The sequence below is a fragment of the Eriocheir sinensis genome, chromosome 39 (assembly GCF_024679095.1).
Source record: "Eriocheir sinensis breed Jianghai 21 chromosome 39, ASM2467909v1, whole genome shotgun sequence".
Taxonomy (NCBI): domain Eukaryota; kingdom Metazoa; phylum Arthropoda; class Malacostraca; order Decapoda; family Varunidae; genus Eriocheir; species Eriocheir sinensis.
This window is the reverse complement of record NC_066547.1, coordinates 13,572,060-13,586,901: the sequence shown is the minus strand read 5'-3', so window position 1 is coordinate 13,586,901 and position 14,842 is coordinate 13,572,060. Positions and strand designations below refer to the sequence as shown.

Here is a 14,842-nt window from a genome sequence, read left to right as displayed (position 1 = left end):
TGCGTCATTTTATTACGTATGTACCATGTTGGTTACCCCGAGGGGCTAATGACTTGTGCCGGGGAGGAGGAAAAAGAGCTGCTGATATGCATGCCTTGTTGGGGCTGTGGTTATGTTAGGTAATACTGTGTTTTTTTGTGAGTGTTGACTGTGTTGTGTGTTGTGAGGTGCCGGTCAGACTCTATCTTACTGGTGTTGGGGTTGCAGACTCCATGTTTTGGTTATGGAAAATGGGAGTTGCTGGGAGTGTGTATTGAGTGTTAGTTTGCTTGTGTAGTGAAAGAAGGCCAAGTTATCATCCTTATCAGTTGTTGTTGTTGTAAGGTGAGCATGAATGGTTACTGGTGGAGTAATAGAAAATGAATCTTGAAAAGAACAGGTTATCTATATTATCAAAAGTAGTTGTTGCGGTAATGATGAAAAGCATGGATATTTATAGGTAATGAATAAAAAAGAACACGTTATTATCATTATCAGAATTGGTGGGCATGGTAATGATGAAAAAGAATTGAAGACTGAAGAAGAGAATCAGAAAAGGAATAAAGCTTAGGCATGAAGACCAAGTTATTATAATCAGTTTTTGTTATAGAAATGGTAAAATAGAATTGAAGATTTACATAATTAGAGAATGCTTACCTAGTGGTGATCTCAGAGGCAAGGGAAAGTGAATCAGGAAAAGGCTAAAGGTGAGGCATGAAGTAAGGAAAGAAGTATGAGGCATGACACAGTGAAGAGTCATGTGACAGGCTTGTGAGAGGGTCAGGCTGTCACTGAGTCTAAATTAACTGCAACATTCAAGTGGACATGATCTGAAGTCTGAAGGTTATTGGGCTGGTGATGTTGTGGGTATGGCATTTAATCTTAGAGAAACGTTATGTATCCATTTTAAAAGCTGTGAATCCCTATGTACTATGTTATTGTTATGTATGCATCCAATATCTTGTACTTTTTTCCTGTTCTCTCCTGTCGAGGTTCTTGTGTGGGGGATGTAGAGGGAGTAGCACATCAGCCTTGAACATAATAAACTTTACCGGTACTCATTGATGCTTACTTATTGATTATCTCCAGCTTGGCAACAACCTTCCTCCATCTTTATTTCCTCCTGCCTACGACTGTGGATGCTTTCAAGAGGGAAGTATCAAGATACCTCTCCAACCAAAACTGATCCTCTCTTTCGGCCACTCGTACTGTACTCTTTTTGCTGGAAGAGTGCTTGGCGGGCTTTCTTATTTTCTGTTTTTGATGCCCTTGAGTTGCTACCATTGCTGTAAAAAAAAAAAAAAAAAAAAAAAAGAGTATGGTGGGTTCTTTTAAATGTTCCTCTTTCCTGAACCCTTTAACTCTCGGTGTTTCTGATGTTGAGAGACATTGGCAGTGAAATCATCATATAAGACTTTCTGTCCTTCCCATAATTTATCTAATCTTTTCTTGAAAATATATATGTTTTTAATGAAACTATTTCCTCTCCTCTGTACTCTTGCTGTTTCTGGTGTTGCAAGACGTTGGCAGTAAAATAATCATACTATACTCTCTTCCCCTCCTAAAATCTCTCCAATCTTTTCCTGAAAATGTTTATGTTCTTGAATGAAACTATATTTCCTCATTCAGACTGCTCCATACAGCTACAGTTCTCAGTGTGAATGATTCTTCTTCTTGTATTAGCCAATTTGGGATATGATTTCTGACTATGTCCTCTTGGTCCAGCGTGTGTTGGACATCCCCCCCACAATTTTTCTTTGAAAGAGAAGAAAAAATGATTTAGAAATAGGAACACACTAATAAAGTACATTGGGAAGTCATCTGGCTCAGTCGTATTAAATCAATATAAGTACATGTAATGTTCTTGCTCAAGTTCCTTTTGCTTTCATGAATTTGATAATACATGAATACCTAATAAAAAATGTGAAACTGGCACATGGAATAGTATAGGTCATGCCTTGTTTTATTTCTATGCTTTCCTGGATACTTTTCATGTTGGCTGTACACATACATACTATGTGTGGATGTTATACATGCCATGGACAGGTAGAAGAGACTGCCACAAGTGAAAGTAGAGCACTGGTGTTGTGTGCCTGCAATGTTAACTGTTCTAGCTACAGATTTACTTTCAACTCTTGTAATGATTCAACAAGTTCATATTGTCTATCTCAGTGATTGTAAAGAGGCTAAGGAGCTCACTACTCATAAAGATGGCTCTTCTCTGTGCATTTTTCTCAAAGTTGCCATATTAATTTTTAAAGGTGTTACCAGGGCTGTATACTATAGGGTACTCTGAGGTAGGCTATTCTACTCACTGCTTCCTGTCTTACCCTATGTCTCTAAGATACAGACACTGAATAGTGACTTGAAGAGGTGGATTGATGCTTTTGGTAATAAGTGCCTACGTAAAACCGTGGGATAACGTATTGCTGGAATGACACTGTGTCGGTCTGCAAGACTAGATTGAGGCCTATTACCTACATAGTCTGTGAACACCAACCCTGGATATAAGGGCATATGGCAGGCTACCTAAAATTTAACCCTGGTCACTAGGTGCCTGCAAGAGATAATCCCGAGTGGAGGAAGGCCAGGGAGACGCCTACAGAGTTTGTGGCTTGAGCTAGTTGATAGATTCTGCCACAAGTAACTTATCTAGGAATGGAGACCTGCCCAAAGGAACCCCCTAGCTTGGTGTTGTAGGGTTGGCGAGGCAACCCCCCCCTAGCATATGCCCCTTTTAATTGATTCATTGTTTCCACTCATTTGTGACCCTTGCATCAAAGAAGTTTCCTCTTTTGGGTCCTTGATCTGGCATTGTGGATCTTTTTTTTATTTATGTGCTGCCTATAGCACCATTAGGCTCTCTTAAGAGGCCTTGTGGATGGCCCCACCCCATTAGTGGCATTGGAGAATTTTATTTTTAGTGGCTGCTGTGATATATGACGGTTGCTTGGGCCATGCTGCACCCCCCGGTGCTCCTCTTGACCAAAGTTGCTGAAGGTAGGGTTGATTGAAGATCTGGACAGCTTTTGAGTAATCTTCAACCACACGGCGATGGTTGAAAATTGTCAGCGTCTTGCAGTAGGACTTGAACTCAGGATCACCTCATATGCAGGCTGATCAGTCAGCCACCACCTCCCTCTTTTTTTTTTTTTTTTTTATTTTTTTTTTTTTTATTTATTTATTTTTTTTACAGCAGAGGAGACAGTTCAAGGGCATAAAAAAGAAAAAGAAAACAATAATGGAAAAAAAGCCCACTACTTACTGCTCCTGAATAGAGTACAGAGGAGTGGCCAAAAGATAAATCAATTTTGGAAGGAGAGGTGTCCTGATACCCTCCTCTTGAAAGAGTTCAAGTTGTAGGCAGAAGGAAATACAGATGAAGAAAGATCGTTCCAGAGTTTACCAGCGTGAGGGATGAAAGAGTGAATATGATGGTTAACTCTTACATAAGGGGTTTGGACAGTATAGGGATGAACTTGATCAGAAAGTCGTGTGAGGTGAGGCCGCAGGAGGGGAGGAGGCATGCAGTTAGCAAGTTCAGAAGAGCAGTCAGCCTGAAAATATCGATAGAAGATAGAAAGTGAGGCAACATCGCGATGGAATTTAATAGGTAGAAGACTATCAGTAAGAGGAGGAGAACTGATGAGATGAAGAGCCTAGGACTCCACTGTGTATGTGACTAATTCATCAGTCTACATCAAAGTCCCATGATGCACCAGTTATGACATTTGTCATTATAATGATCATTGTTGGAGCTTTTGCATTTTAAAAATCATGGGAAGATGGTCAACTAGTACCTATCAGCTTTGCATTTTTAACTTTGTAGATTTTAAATTTTTATGAAGGACACTGAAACTTATGCATTGGTCAAGTCAGGGTTCCCAAGCTGCTCAGCTCATCAACCCTTCAAGTACATGATAAAAAAAATCACATAGCACAAATTCATAATTTATTACATGACATTGTATGTACTATATTTTGATATACAGTAATTCCTCAGTTAACGAGTGCATTACTTTATGAGTGTTTTTGATTTATGAGCAAAAGAAATTAATTAAAAATGCCTTAGTTTATGAGTGGTGACTTGGGGTAAGAGCATCCTGTTTGTTCAAGGTGAAGATTTGAGTGTGGGTTTTCTTTGTTCGCCGCAAGACGAGAGCGCTCAGAGTGGAAAACAAAAGGGATGGGGTCTCAGTCTACATTGTACACTCACAGAGGTAGCATTCGCGTGCTTTTGTCCGCTTACGTCTGTGCTCTAGTGTGCAATCTTTGTGTTTTCAACACTACAGTGTGTGTTCATTTTGGTTTGCGATCAAAATTCCGGAATGAATTAAGATCATAAACTGAGGTGTGACTGTAATGTATTTCAGCCGTTGAACCTACTGTGGGTTTCAGAGGCCATGTTATATTGTTTTGGGGGAATAACTTTGACAAAGGATTGGGGAAAGATGATACTTTGGCAAAGTATGTTTCTGACCTTGCCCTATTTTGATCTTTGTTAGAAAGTTATTCCTGAAAAATGATATGGCATGGCCTCTGAAACCCTTAGTAGAAGACTGACTGACCCACAATTGACCTTCCATAATTTATCCTTCCTCTATTGGAGCCCATCCACTGATCAACCCCCCTTTGACTCTACAGTCACCAAAATCGTCAAGATCCCTTGGAGAGTCCCATTGTCCACTTTGGAATCCCCTGGTTCAAGGTAACACTAACTCACCCAAAGTTGAAAATATACTAAGCTGTAAATTATTCAATAGGTCACATTAGCCTCCATACATTTACAATAGTATGTTAAGTGCCTGCCATTTTCCATGTGCTGTACTTTAACAGGCTTTCTCTGCAAACCACTCCACACCTGTTGTACACTATTTTTAGTCTATACCGATATCAACAAATTATTTATCAGGAACAACAGATGAACAGAAATAGTGACCGACGAGGAAATAATCGATATAAAAAGACCTAATAGGAGGCTGTTAAGTAGAGGGTGCGATGAAATTAAGAAGTTTATTGAATGCTGCTTCGAAATTGGAAACTAGAGACACAGCACAGTAATGAATGGAAATGCTTGGGAGAGGCCTACATGTGTCCTACAGTGGAATGATACAAGCTGGTGCTGCTGATGATGATTATGAGGAGTAAGCATTAGATTAAAACTCCATCATTCTAAATCTTATTGCTTGTAAACTTGATGGCCTTGATGAGATTCTTTATATATTTTACTCATTACTGTGTTTTCTTTATACCTCAATATATATTATTATCTTCATAGATGGTAATATAATTCCTGCCACCTGTGCTAATTGTGCTGCTCGAAAGAACAAGTGTGATATCTCATTAAACATTTACCTGGGGAATGTCATTAACAGCAGGTAGGCTGAACAACATCCCAGTGTGTGCTCCTTCCATATGATGAGTGACTGTTACAACAACATACTCCACACTGCTTACAAATAGTGTTGCATGAGGTTATGGCTGCAAAGCAGACATTGTTCTATGAAATTTACTGCTCTCCATGCAAGGTTGAAGACTTATAGTGGGATACTTTTGTCATGCATGTTTGTAGATTGTCAGTCCTAAGTATTTTTTGTTATGTAGAATGTCGATCCTTTAAAGTCAGGACTATTGACTTTTTTTCTTGCATTGGCTCATGCTGCCCCCCGGAACTCGTTCTTGATTCGCTTGGACGGCTTCCTCTAGAGTCCGGGTTGATGGGTGGTCTTCAGGACAGCATGTGGATAGTTTTAAGCCACTCGGCGGTGACTGAAAAATCCGAGGTGGTAGCGTGGGGATTCAAACCCGCGTCGTCCATCACGCGGTGAATGTGGGCCCAGTACGCTACCAGTTCAGCCACCACCTAGCTGATTGATGAATAAGGAATCCAACTTGAAACTTATGCTTATAGAAAGTCACATGCTGTATTGTATGATTGAATGGAACAAAGCTTTCGTTGTGTCGGTGTTATTAATGTGACAAATTAAGAAAAGCAGGCAGTGATAGACTATATAGTTATGCAAATCATATTTGCTTAGAAATGATTGAAAAAGGTGATTAAGATTCCTGTGAGTTAGGTAGCTAAGACAATATAGTTGTCAGAGTTATAAGAGAGTGTCACCTCTCACTAAGAAGCTGCCATGAGGCGGTATCGAACTATAGTCCATTTACTTAAGCCGGGTCCCTCCCAGCAGTGGCTGGATCCCTAGCCAAGCAAGTTCGGGCGCTGCTGATTGACCGTTGGCCATTGTTCTGACATTTCCGTCGCCAAACACACTAGTCTAGGTTCAGAAAATATTCATACTTCTTTACTTAGTTCATCTTTTACACAATACAGGCAAATATTATTGACACCATTGAATTATGCAATGATTGTATAACTATAACATGATTTTCAAAACTCAACAGAGTAAATAAATAATTATGGTGAATAGAAGTCAGAGTAAAGTATATACCACTTTTTACAAATCTTTCCTTGTCTTTTCTTATATCACACCTTATTTAAAAATCAGAAAGTATCATCATATTTTAAGAAAATTTTATGTGCAAGAACAACGGTTTTATTCTAAAATTGGTATCATAATTACTGCAAAAATTGAAAATGGGGAAAAAGTAGTACAGAAACATCAAATGCTATTCTCTGACTCTTCACTGTAATTACTCTGTTTTTTATTCCATCAAGTTTAAAAAATCATGATATAGTTGTATCTTCACTGCTTATTTTTTTTTTAATATCCATTTCCCATTAAGCCACAATGTTTCTTTATCTTTGATTGTCCCATCTGAGATAGTACCTCAGTGTTATGAGTTGGCATGTGTTAGCTGCAGTGTGGTCCACACCTGCTGCACCATTTGATCTCAGCATGGACTGAAGATAGATATCGCATGGTCGTGACTCAGGTTTCGTATCGACAGACATGGCATCAAAGCAGTTTATAAAGTATGTACTGTGCTACTTTTTAGGATTGTTGCTACATTCTCTTGGTCTGATCACAAATGTTTTTACAGTATTGCATGAAACAAGCCTTGTTATTATAATCCCTCATGTCATGATGTGCTCAATTGAGAAATTGATTATGCCATGCTATTGGAAGTATGTATACACTCATGTTATTGAGTAACTATGTCAGCATATGATTAATGTATTAGTGGATGATAATTTTTCTGGATGGGGAAATGCATATACAGTTCACTTTGGAGGTTAGGGTTTGAGTTCTTGGAACTTGATGATCAACAGCAGAAAAAAAGTGATTTTTTATTCCTCGTTATTTTTTGTACATCAATCTGGGTAGTATTTGGAGCCCAAGGCACGTAGTGTAAAATATTAAAATGTTATAGGAGATTTTTATTTGTTATTTAATGAAACAATCGCATTCATGCCTCCATAAGACATATGTGCAATTAGCAAAGAATTAGTTATCCATAAAAGACATTTCTCCTTTATCTTTATATACATCCTTTTTTTATTTTATAAATAACAGTCTTAGAAAAAGGTGTGGAATTTCTATTTATTCTTTCTTATTGGTGTGTGAGTATACATGCTTCTGTGTGTGGGTATAATTTCAGTGTATCGGTATTACTTCTTGAGGAAAATTTATGGTAATAAAGTTAATTCCAAAGGCAAACTACTACTGTAATTACATATTATATTGGGGGAGCTCACAGCTGCGGCAGCCAAGTTAGTTCTAATCAGAGAGCTAAAGAGGTGCAGTGCTGGCCTCTACATAGTAGCAGTTTTAAAAGTCTCCCATTAGTGTGGAGTTGTATATAGTTTTGCAGCATTGCTTTGAACTGACTTATTGAAAATCGTAATATCAATGTTGAGTAACTTAATGATGAAGATTTGAAGTACCACATAGTAAAGCCAGTCAGATCTCTCCAGGAATGAAGCATTTTTTAATAGCATTTACCAGATAAGTGAATATTTGCTCATCTGAATCTCTGCAATTCTATGATAATAAGCTATTGTGAAATCTTCCAAAGCTACTGTTTTGTCTCACCTGCCCTCAGCTTAATGCACAATTACACTGTTAGTATGGTTAATGATCTATTTTCAAAGCATCATTGGGGTGATGAAGGGTGCATAGCTCGATAATTATGTTAGCTTAAAATGTTGGAGTGAAGATGTGCGAGGGAGGCTTCCTGTGTTAGGCTCCGGTGTTATCACCATTACAGGTGTTGATAAAGTAATCTGGCAGGATATTATTTGAAGTAAATGGGGCAGCGCAACCGTGTAGTACAGACAGGACGGCAGTAATATCTCTTTTGGTGTTATAGTTCATTCAAGTGAGAAAAAGAAAAGTGAAATGACACGAATGAAAAGGAGAGAAGATGAAGAGGTAAACTTTCATGGCAATTCAGAGTGATATAGGTCACAAGAAGAAGAATGTTATGATGACAAGAATTATGTTGCATAGCCTAAGTCATAACAATAGTTTACAGTACGTATATACAAAGTAACACAATAGGCATTACATTTCAATATAAACATGTGATTTATTACTTCCATGTGACGGTAAATCCAATAGCATAAAGACCACGTATTATAACTGTCCTATGGATATGAAGAGTCATCTACTGCATCTGTCTTCATAAAACGTTCCAGGAAGAATATTTGATGAGTCAGCCAAAAATTCTCGGTATAATTGACTTTTTCACATGGTTGTTTCGAGCATGAAATGAGACTCCAGACTCAAAGAAAATGAAAGTGCTGGCATGTAACGTCTATAATTGGTTGTTTATTGATAATGTTAATGGCGTGGAGAGATTCCCACAGCCCTTGACTTTAGCTCCTCTCCCTTTGTCGTGTACTTGAGCCGACGTTCTCACAGATTAGCTTGGCGCAATTACACATAACGACGTAATGACAAGATTGTAAGTCAGTGCGGCCATTGGTACTGCAGCTGTGTATAATTGTCTGTTTGTAAATAATGTCATGGCTGGCTTTAATTACTTTCTGAAGCAAATATCAGACTAATTATATTGATCAGGTCGGTTGCGTCTTTAGCGGCAGAGTTCTCTCTTTAGATAAATTTTCCAAGCTTATCTTCGACTGTTTAAGACCACACATTCTAAATCGGTCTCAAGGTCACCTGCTGCACAGATGTTGCGGAGATTTAGAGCACAGCAACACATCCAAGAGTCTGAAGTGTTGTTTATACCCCACCCTTGAACTGCATATATATATTTTTTTTATATTATATATGTTTATTTATGTAGTGGCCGAAGCTTTGAGCCAAGTATTCAGTAATATTGCTAAGCTGTAAATAGCCTACCATTTCCTTCCTCTGTGCCAGATTGAAAAGGGTCAGCTTAGTGTACTGTAAAACTTTTTATTGCATATATTTTTTCTAGAGAGTAATATTTATCTTCGCAAAAACAAAACTTTTCACACGTACACATATTATATCATTGTGCTGGACGGATAGTCATTGTCAGCATCATCAGTATCAGCTGTTACGAGTCCACGGCAAGTCTAAGGCCTTTCCCAACGTTTTCCATCCCTTTATCTGATGTACGAGTGCCCCAGTCTCCTCCCGGAAGGGCTTGATTTTACATCTCTGCCTTGGCCTCCACGGTTCCTGGGTTCCCACTCGGTTTCATTGGTTGTCCACCTAGCTTGGTATTATAAGACAGTTTCACTTCTCACATCAGCCATTACTAAAGGCCAAAGAGGGGGTCACTCGGGTTCTAATAAGTGTTTCTTGAGGTTCATGGTACAGAGGGAGGGTGAAACTACCTCCAGGGTCATAAAACTACTACTGGAAATGCCCAAAACTCCTATGAAAGCCTTGTCAAATATGTGTTCTTGGGCTGCCAAATGTCTTGTAATACGTCTCCTATAGTGTTAGCTTTACATAATATGATAAACCCAGTTACATTTTTTTTTTTTTTTCTACAGAAGAATCAACTGTTGTTTTGCTGCTTGCTTCATATCCCTCCATATTCTACGAAGCAATTTCATCTCCTTTTTTTTTATTTATTGACATGAGAATATCGTTTTCGACATTAGAATATCTTTAACCTTTGTTTGTTGTTTTGCTGCTTGCTTCATATCCCTTCATATTCTACGAAGCAATTTCATCTCCTTTTCTCTATTTATTGACATGAGAATATCGTTTTCGACAATAGAATATCTTTAACCTTTGTTTGTTGTTTTGCTGCTTGGCTTGTTTCCTATCCCTCCATGTTACACGCATCATCTTTATCTCCATTCCTCTGCGGTTTTAGCTTTTTCTCTCCTTATCTAGATCTTTCTTTAGTGCGGCGCCAAGTCTCAGAGCCGTGTTAGTACTGGCAGGATGCGTCGATTGGACACCATTGCGTAAGCAGCCAACTATTATGTACTATTATGTTTGATAGGAAGGCAGTGATGAATAGGTGGTTGAAAATGGGGGCAGGCACACACACACACACACACATACTCTCTCTCTCTCTCTCTCTCTCTCTCTCTCTCAACCTTACTTTTCGCTCTTCTTACCGAACTTAATTATGATTGGTCTTATTTTTGTTAGATTAATTAGTTTCCTTCTGACGAGAAGTGGTATAAGGGGGGAGAGAGAGAGAGAGAGAGAGAGAGAAGAACTTCACCTGGATGTTCAAGGATGGATCTCTCTCTCTCTCTCTCTCTCTCTCTCTCTCTCTCTCTCTCTCTCTCTCTCTCTCTCTCTCTCTCTCGATGACACGTTCCGAACGGGAAATAATGGCACAAAACTTAAATATAAACAAGTAAATTCAGATTGCACCAAATTTTTCTTCACCAACGTTGTAGCGCGAGAATGGAATAAACTCCCTCCTTCAGCGGTTCAGTGCAGTACGATTAATGTATTTAAAAACAAGCTCGACCGCCACTTACTTCACCTTGATATTCACTGAAGTCGAAATGTAAAGTCTTGGCGGCATTAAACATAAATTTTAATTGGATTCCACTTAAGTTTAAGGACAGACCACCTAGCCTGAACCATAGGGTGTGTGTGGTCTGAATATCTATGTAAATCTATGTATCTCTCTCTCTCTCTCTCTCTCTCTCTCTCTCTCTCTCTCTCTCTCTCTCTCTCTCTCTCTCTCTCTCTCTCTCTCTCTCTCTCTCACACACACACACACACACACACACACACACACACACACACACACACACACACACACACACACACTTTCACTTGACTCGCCCTTCTACTTCCTTTCTCTCTTATCCTAACCTTATTTTTTCTCCACCTTTCCTCTCCCTTCTCCTTCCCTTCCCGTTTTCTACCCACGCCCTCCCCTTCTCCCTTCCCCTCCTCCCCACCACTTTCCCTCTCGTCACCCTACTTTCCCCCAAGCTTAGAAGACCACCCCATCCCTAGTTTGGGGTGAATGACCTCTGCTTAACTCCCTTCCCTGTCTGGATCAATACTTAACATCAATACGCCTCGAGGGATAAGATTATAACTTGTACCGCCACCACACGACGCGTCTCTTGTCGGGAACGCGGTAGACTTTGACGAAGCGGAAAGGACAGAGAGGGGAAGGGAGTGAAAGAGAGTGAGACATGGAGACAGATTAAAGGGGACAGACGAGGTATATCTTAGTGTTTTGAGGAAGGTTAGTAGAAGAGAGGAGTTATTGTGCCATGTCTGTGGATGTTTAAACCCACCTGAACCCACCTTGAATTCTTACCTGTGTTTACATTATCTACACACCTGATCCCACCTTGAATTCTTACCTGTGTTTATATATCTGCACACCTGATCCCACCTTGAATTCTTACCTGTGTTTATATTATCTACGAAGCGGACGGGACTGAGAGAGAAGGAAAGAGAACGAGAGACATGAAAACAGATTAAAGGGGAAAGATGAGGGAGAGTTTGTATTTTGTGGTAGTATGGTTAAGGGAAGTTACTAATGCCTGTCTCGGTGGACTTTGAGGAAGCGGAAGGGATAGAGAGAGAAAGAGAGAAAGGGAAAGAGGATTAAAAGAAACATGAGGACAGATTAAAGGGGAAGCACGATAAAGCTGTTAGTGGTAGTCTAATAGTCTGGTAACATGTATGGATGAGGAGGAAGAGTAAGGGATAAGGAGGGAGGGAAAGAGAGATGATGTTAGTGGTAGTCTGGTATGGATGAGGAGGAAGGGTAAGGGATAAGGAGGGAGGGAAAGAGAGATGATGTTAGTGGTAGTCTGGTATGGATGAGGAGGAAGGGTAAGGGATAAGGAGGGAGGGAAAGAGAGATGATGTTAGTGGTAGTCTGGTATGGATGAGGAGGAAGAGTAAGGGATAAGGAGGGAGGGAAAGAGAGAGGCATTAAAGTGGAGACGTGAGGAAGCTGTTAAGGGGGTATCACACTGGGCAAATTCTCCGTGGATCTTCAGTCAAACCACGATCTCCGCTGGCGTGGTTCTCATATTTCCGTGGTTTTCTGACGTGTCCACGATCTTTCAAAACTACAGTAGATTTCATCAAAGGACGACGGTATTACTCACCATCATCGTCAGCAGCAATAACAAGAAACAAATGAGAACCACGCTGGCGGAAATCGTGGTTTGACTGAAGATCCACGAAAAAATTTGCCCAGTGTAATAGCCCCTTTAGTGTTTAGCGGCAGTCTGGTAGTAAAGGGGAGTTGTTTGCCTGTGGATGGTCAGGCAGTGGAAGGGTGTAAGCGCGATGATGACCAGCGCTTGTTGAAGTGGGCAGTTAGGTGACTGATACCGCTGCGTCGAACTCACATCATTTATTGAATAGTTGTCAAACCTGAAAGATGGAGGTCGTGTGCGTTACAGTACGGAACACGGAACAACGAATTACTTTATCATTATTATCATAGCAGGGCAGTCGTATACATGCACGTCAGACGAGATGTTTAGATAACCTTACTAATACAATGATCACGGTCGTAAGCCAGGTGACCAGTACAATGAACATGGCTGGTAAGGAACTAATAGTCAATATTACATACGCATTTGCGAGTACAGTCGGGTTGCTCCTTCCGGTCGGACAAGGTGCGTGAGACATCGTGGTAACGGCAGTGTGAACGACGTCGTGTTTCCCTTCTTAACACTACCTCGCTACTGTCCCTCTCCTCTCCCTGCTCAAACCCTGCGCCAGAGGGGCCTCCGGCAGGCATTCGGCAGGCGTTCCGAGTCAGCATTTCACTCATCTCGCCCATGTCGCATCACCCCCTTACCGCTGTCTCGACACTTTTGACCGTGAACATCTGATCCCTCGCACCTCGCTCGACTACCCCGACATAATCCATATAATCCCTACTACATTAACCCTATCCCGGCATAATCCACATAACCCCCACATAAATATCTGCCACATTAATCCACCTTTTTTCCGCGGAGCCGGGACCGTGGCTACAAAGGGATAATGAGGGAGAGTGAGAGTGGCAGACATATTAAGTTTAAGTAAAAAAAATGAAGATATCAGTGTTTAGTGGTAGTCTCTGGTTGGAAAGGGTAGTTATATAGGGCCGTATTATTAAACATTTCGGCGCCCAGGCACACATATTTGACAAGGCTTTCGTAGGAGCTGTGGGCATTTCCGGTAGCCTGACCCTTTCACTGTGCCATAAACCTAAAGGAACACTCATGAAAACCTGATTAATCTCCGTTTTCGGCCTTTGGAAATAACTGATGTGAGAGGCGGGAGTGTGACAATAGCAGCCTATATCGTCTCTGTATGTGGATGTGGAGGAAGCGGGAGGGAGAGGGAGGGAAAGAGTGTGAGGGAGAGACATGAGAAGGACATATTAAAGGGGAATAGTGAGAAGAACGTTAGTATTGAGTGGATGTTTAGGAAGCGGATGGGACACAGATGAAGAGAGAATGAGTGTGGGACATAGGAAGAACATATAGAGGGCGCAGGTGAGGAAGACGGTGTTCGGTGATAGAAAAAAACACACGAAAAAGAAAAGAAAAAAGTGTTGATTGTCTGTCTGGACGTGGAGGAAGTGGATATTACAAGAGGGCGAGTTAGAGAAAGATAAAGGACGCAAGTGAGGAAGATGTTAGTGTTAAGGTTAGATGTTAGTAGTAGTGTTAGTGGTAGTCTGGAAAGAAATGGTATAGTGATATATTGTCTCGGGGGTGTGGAGGAAGCGACGGGGGCAGAGAAGCAGAGAGAGGGAGAGACATAAAGAGGATAGATTAAAGGGGAAAACTGAGGAAGACATGTTAGTGTTTAGTATAGTAGAAACGGTGAATTTTAATGTCTGTTATATATTGTCCGTGGTTGTGGAGGAAGCGACGGGGGCAGAGAAGCAGAGAGAGGGAGAGACATAAGGAGGATAGATTAAAGGGGAAAACTGAGGAAGACGTGTTAGTGTTTAGTATAGTAGAAACGGTGAATTTTAATGTCTGTTATATATTGTCCGTGGTTGTGGAGGAAGCGACGGGGGCAGAGAAGCAGAGAGAGGGAGAGACATAAGGAGGACAGATTAAAGGGGAAAACTGAGGAAAACATGTTAGTGTTATGTAGTAGAAACGGTAAATTTTAATGGCTGTTTCTATGGCTCTTTAGGAACCGAAGGGTACAGAGATAACAAGTGTGAGAGAAACGTTTGAGACAGATAGAGAGGGCAAGTTTGGAAGACGTTAGTGTTAGTGATAAAAAAATGGTATATTGTTCGGTTATTATTGTATTTATTGTTGTTCGTTAATTCGTTGGTTAGTGAGGTTTTTATTACAGAGGGAAGTGGAAGAAGTTAGTATTGTGTTGGGAAAAGAAATATATTGTTTTGGTTTATTTATTCAGATAGTTTGTCGTTCATATAATCACAGAGGGAGGAGGTGGAAGCACGGTGAAAATTAGTGGAAGTTGGCGTGTTGTGGTAGAAAATATGATTGTTTTCTAACTTTTCTTAATATCAGTATTAT

The 14,842-nt window shown here is 40.3% G+C and overlaps 1 protein-coding gene across 5 annotated transcripts in view; it reads left to right on the top strand.

Moving 5' to 3' along the window:
* LOC127009028 (uncharacterized) overlaps positions 1–14,842 on the top strand; it is an 84,108-nt gene that overhangs the window by 820 nt on the left and 68,446 nt on the right. The gene's annotated exons all lie outside the window — the stretch shown is intronic.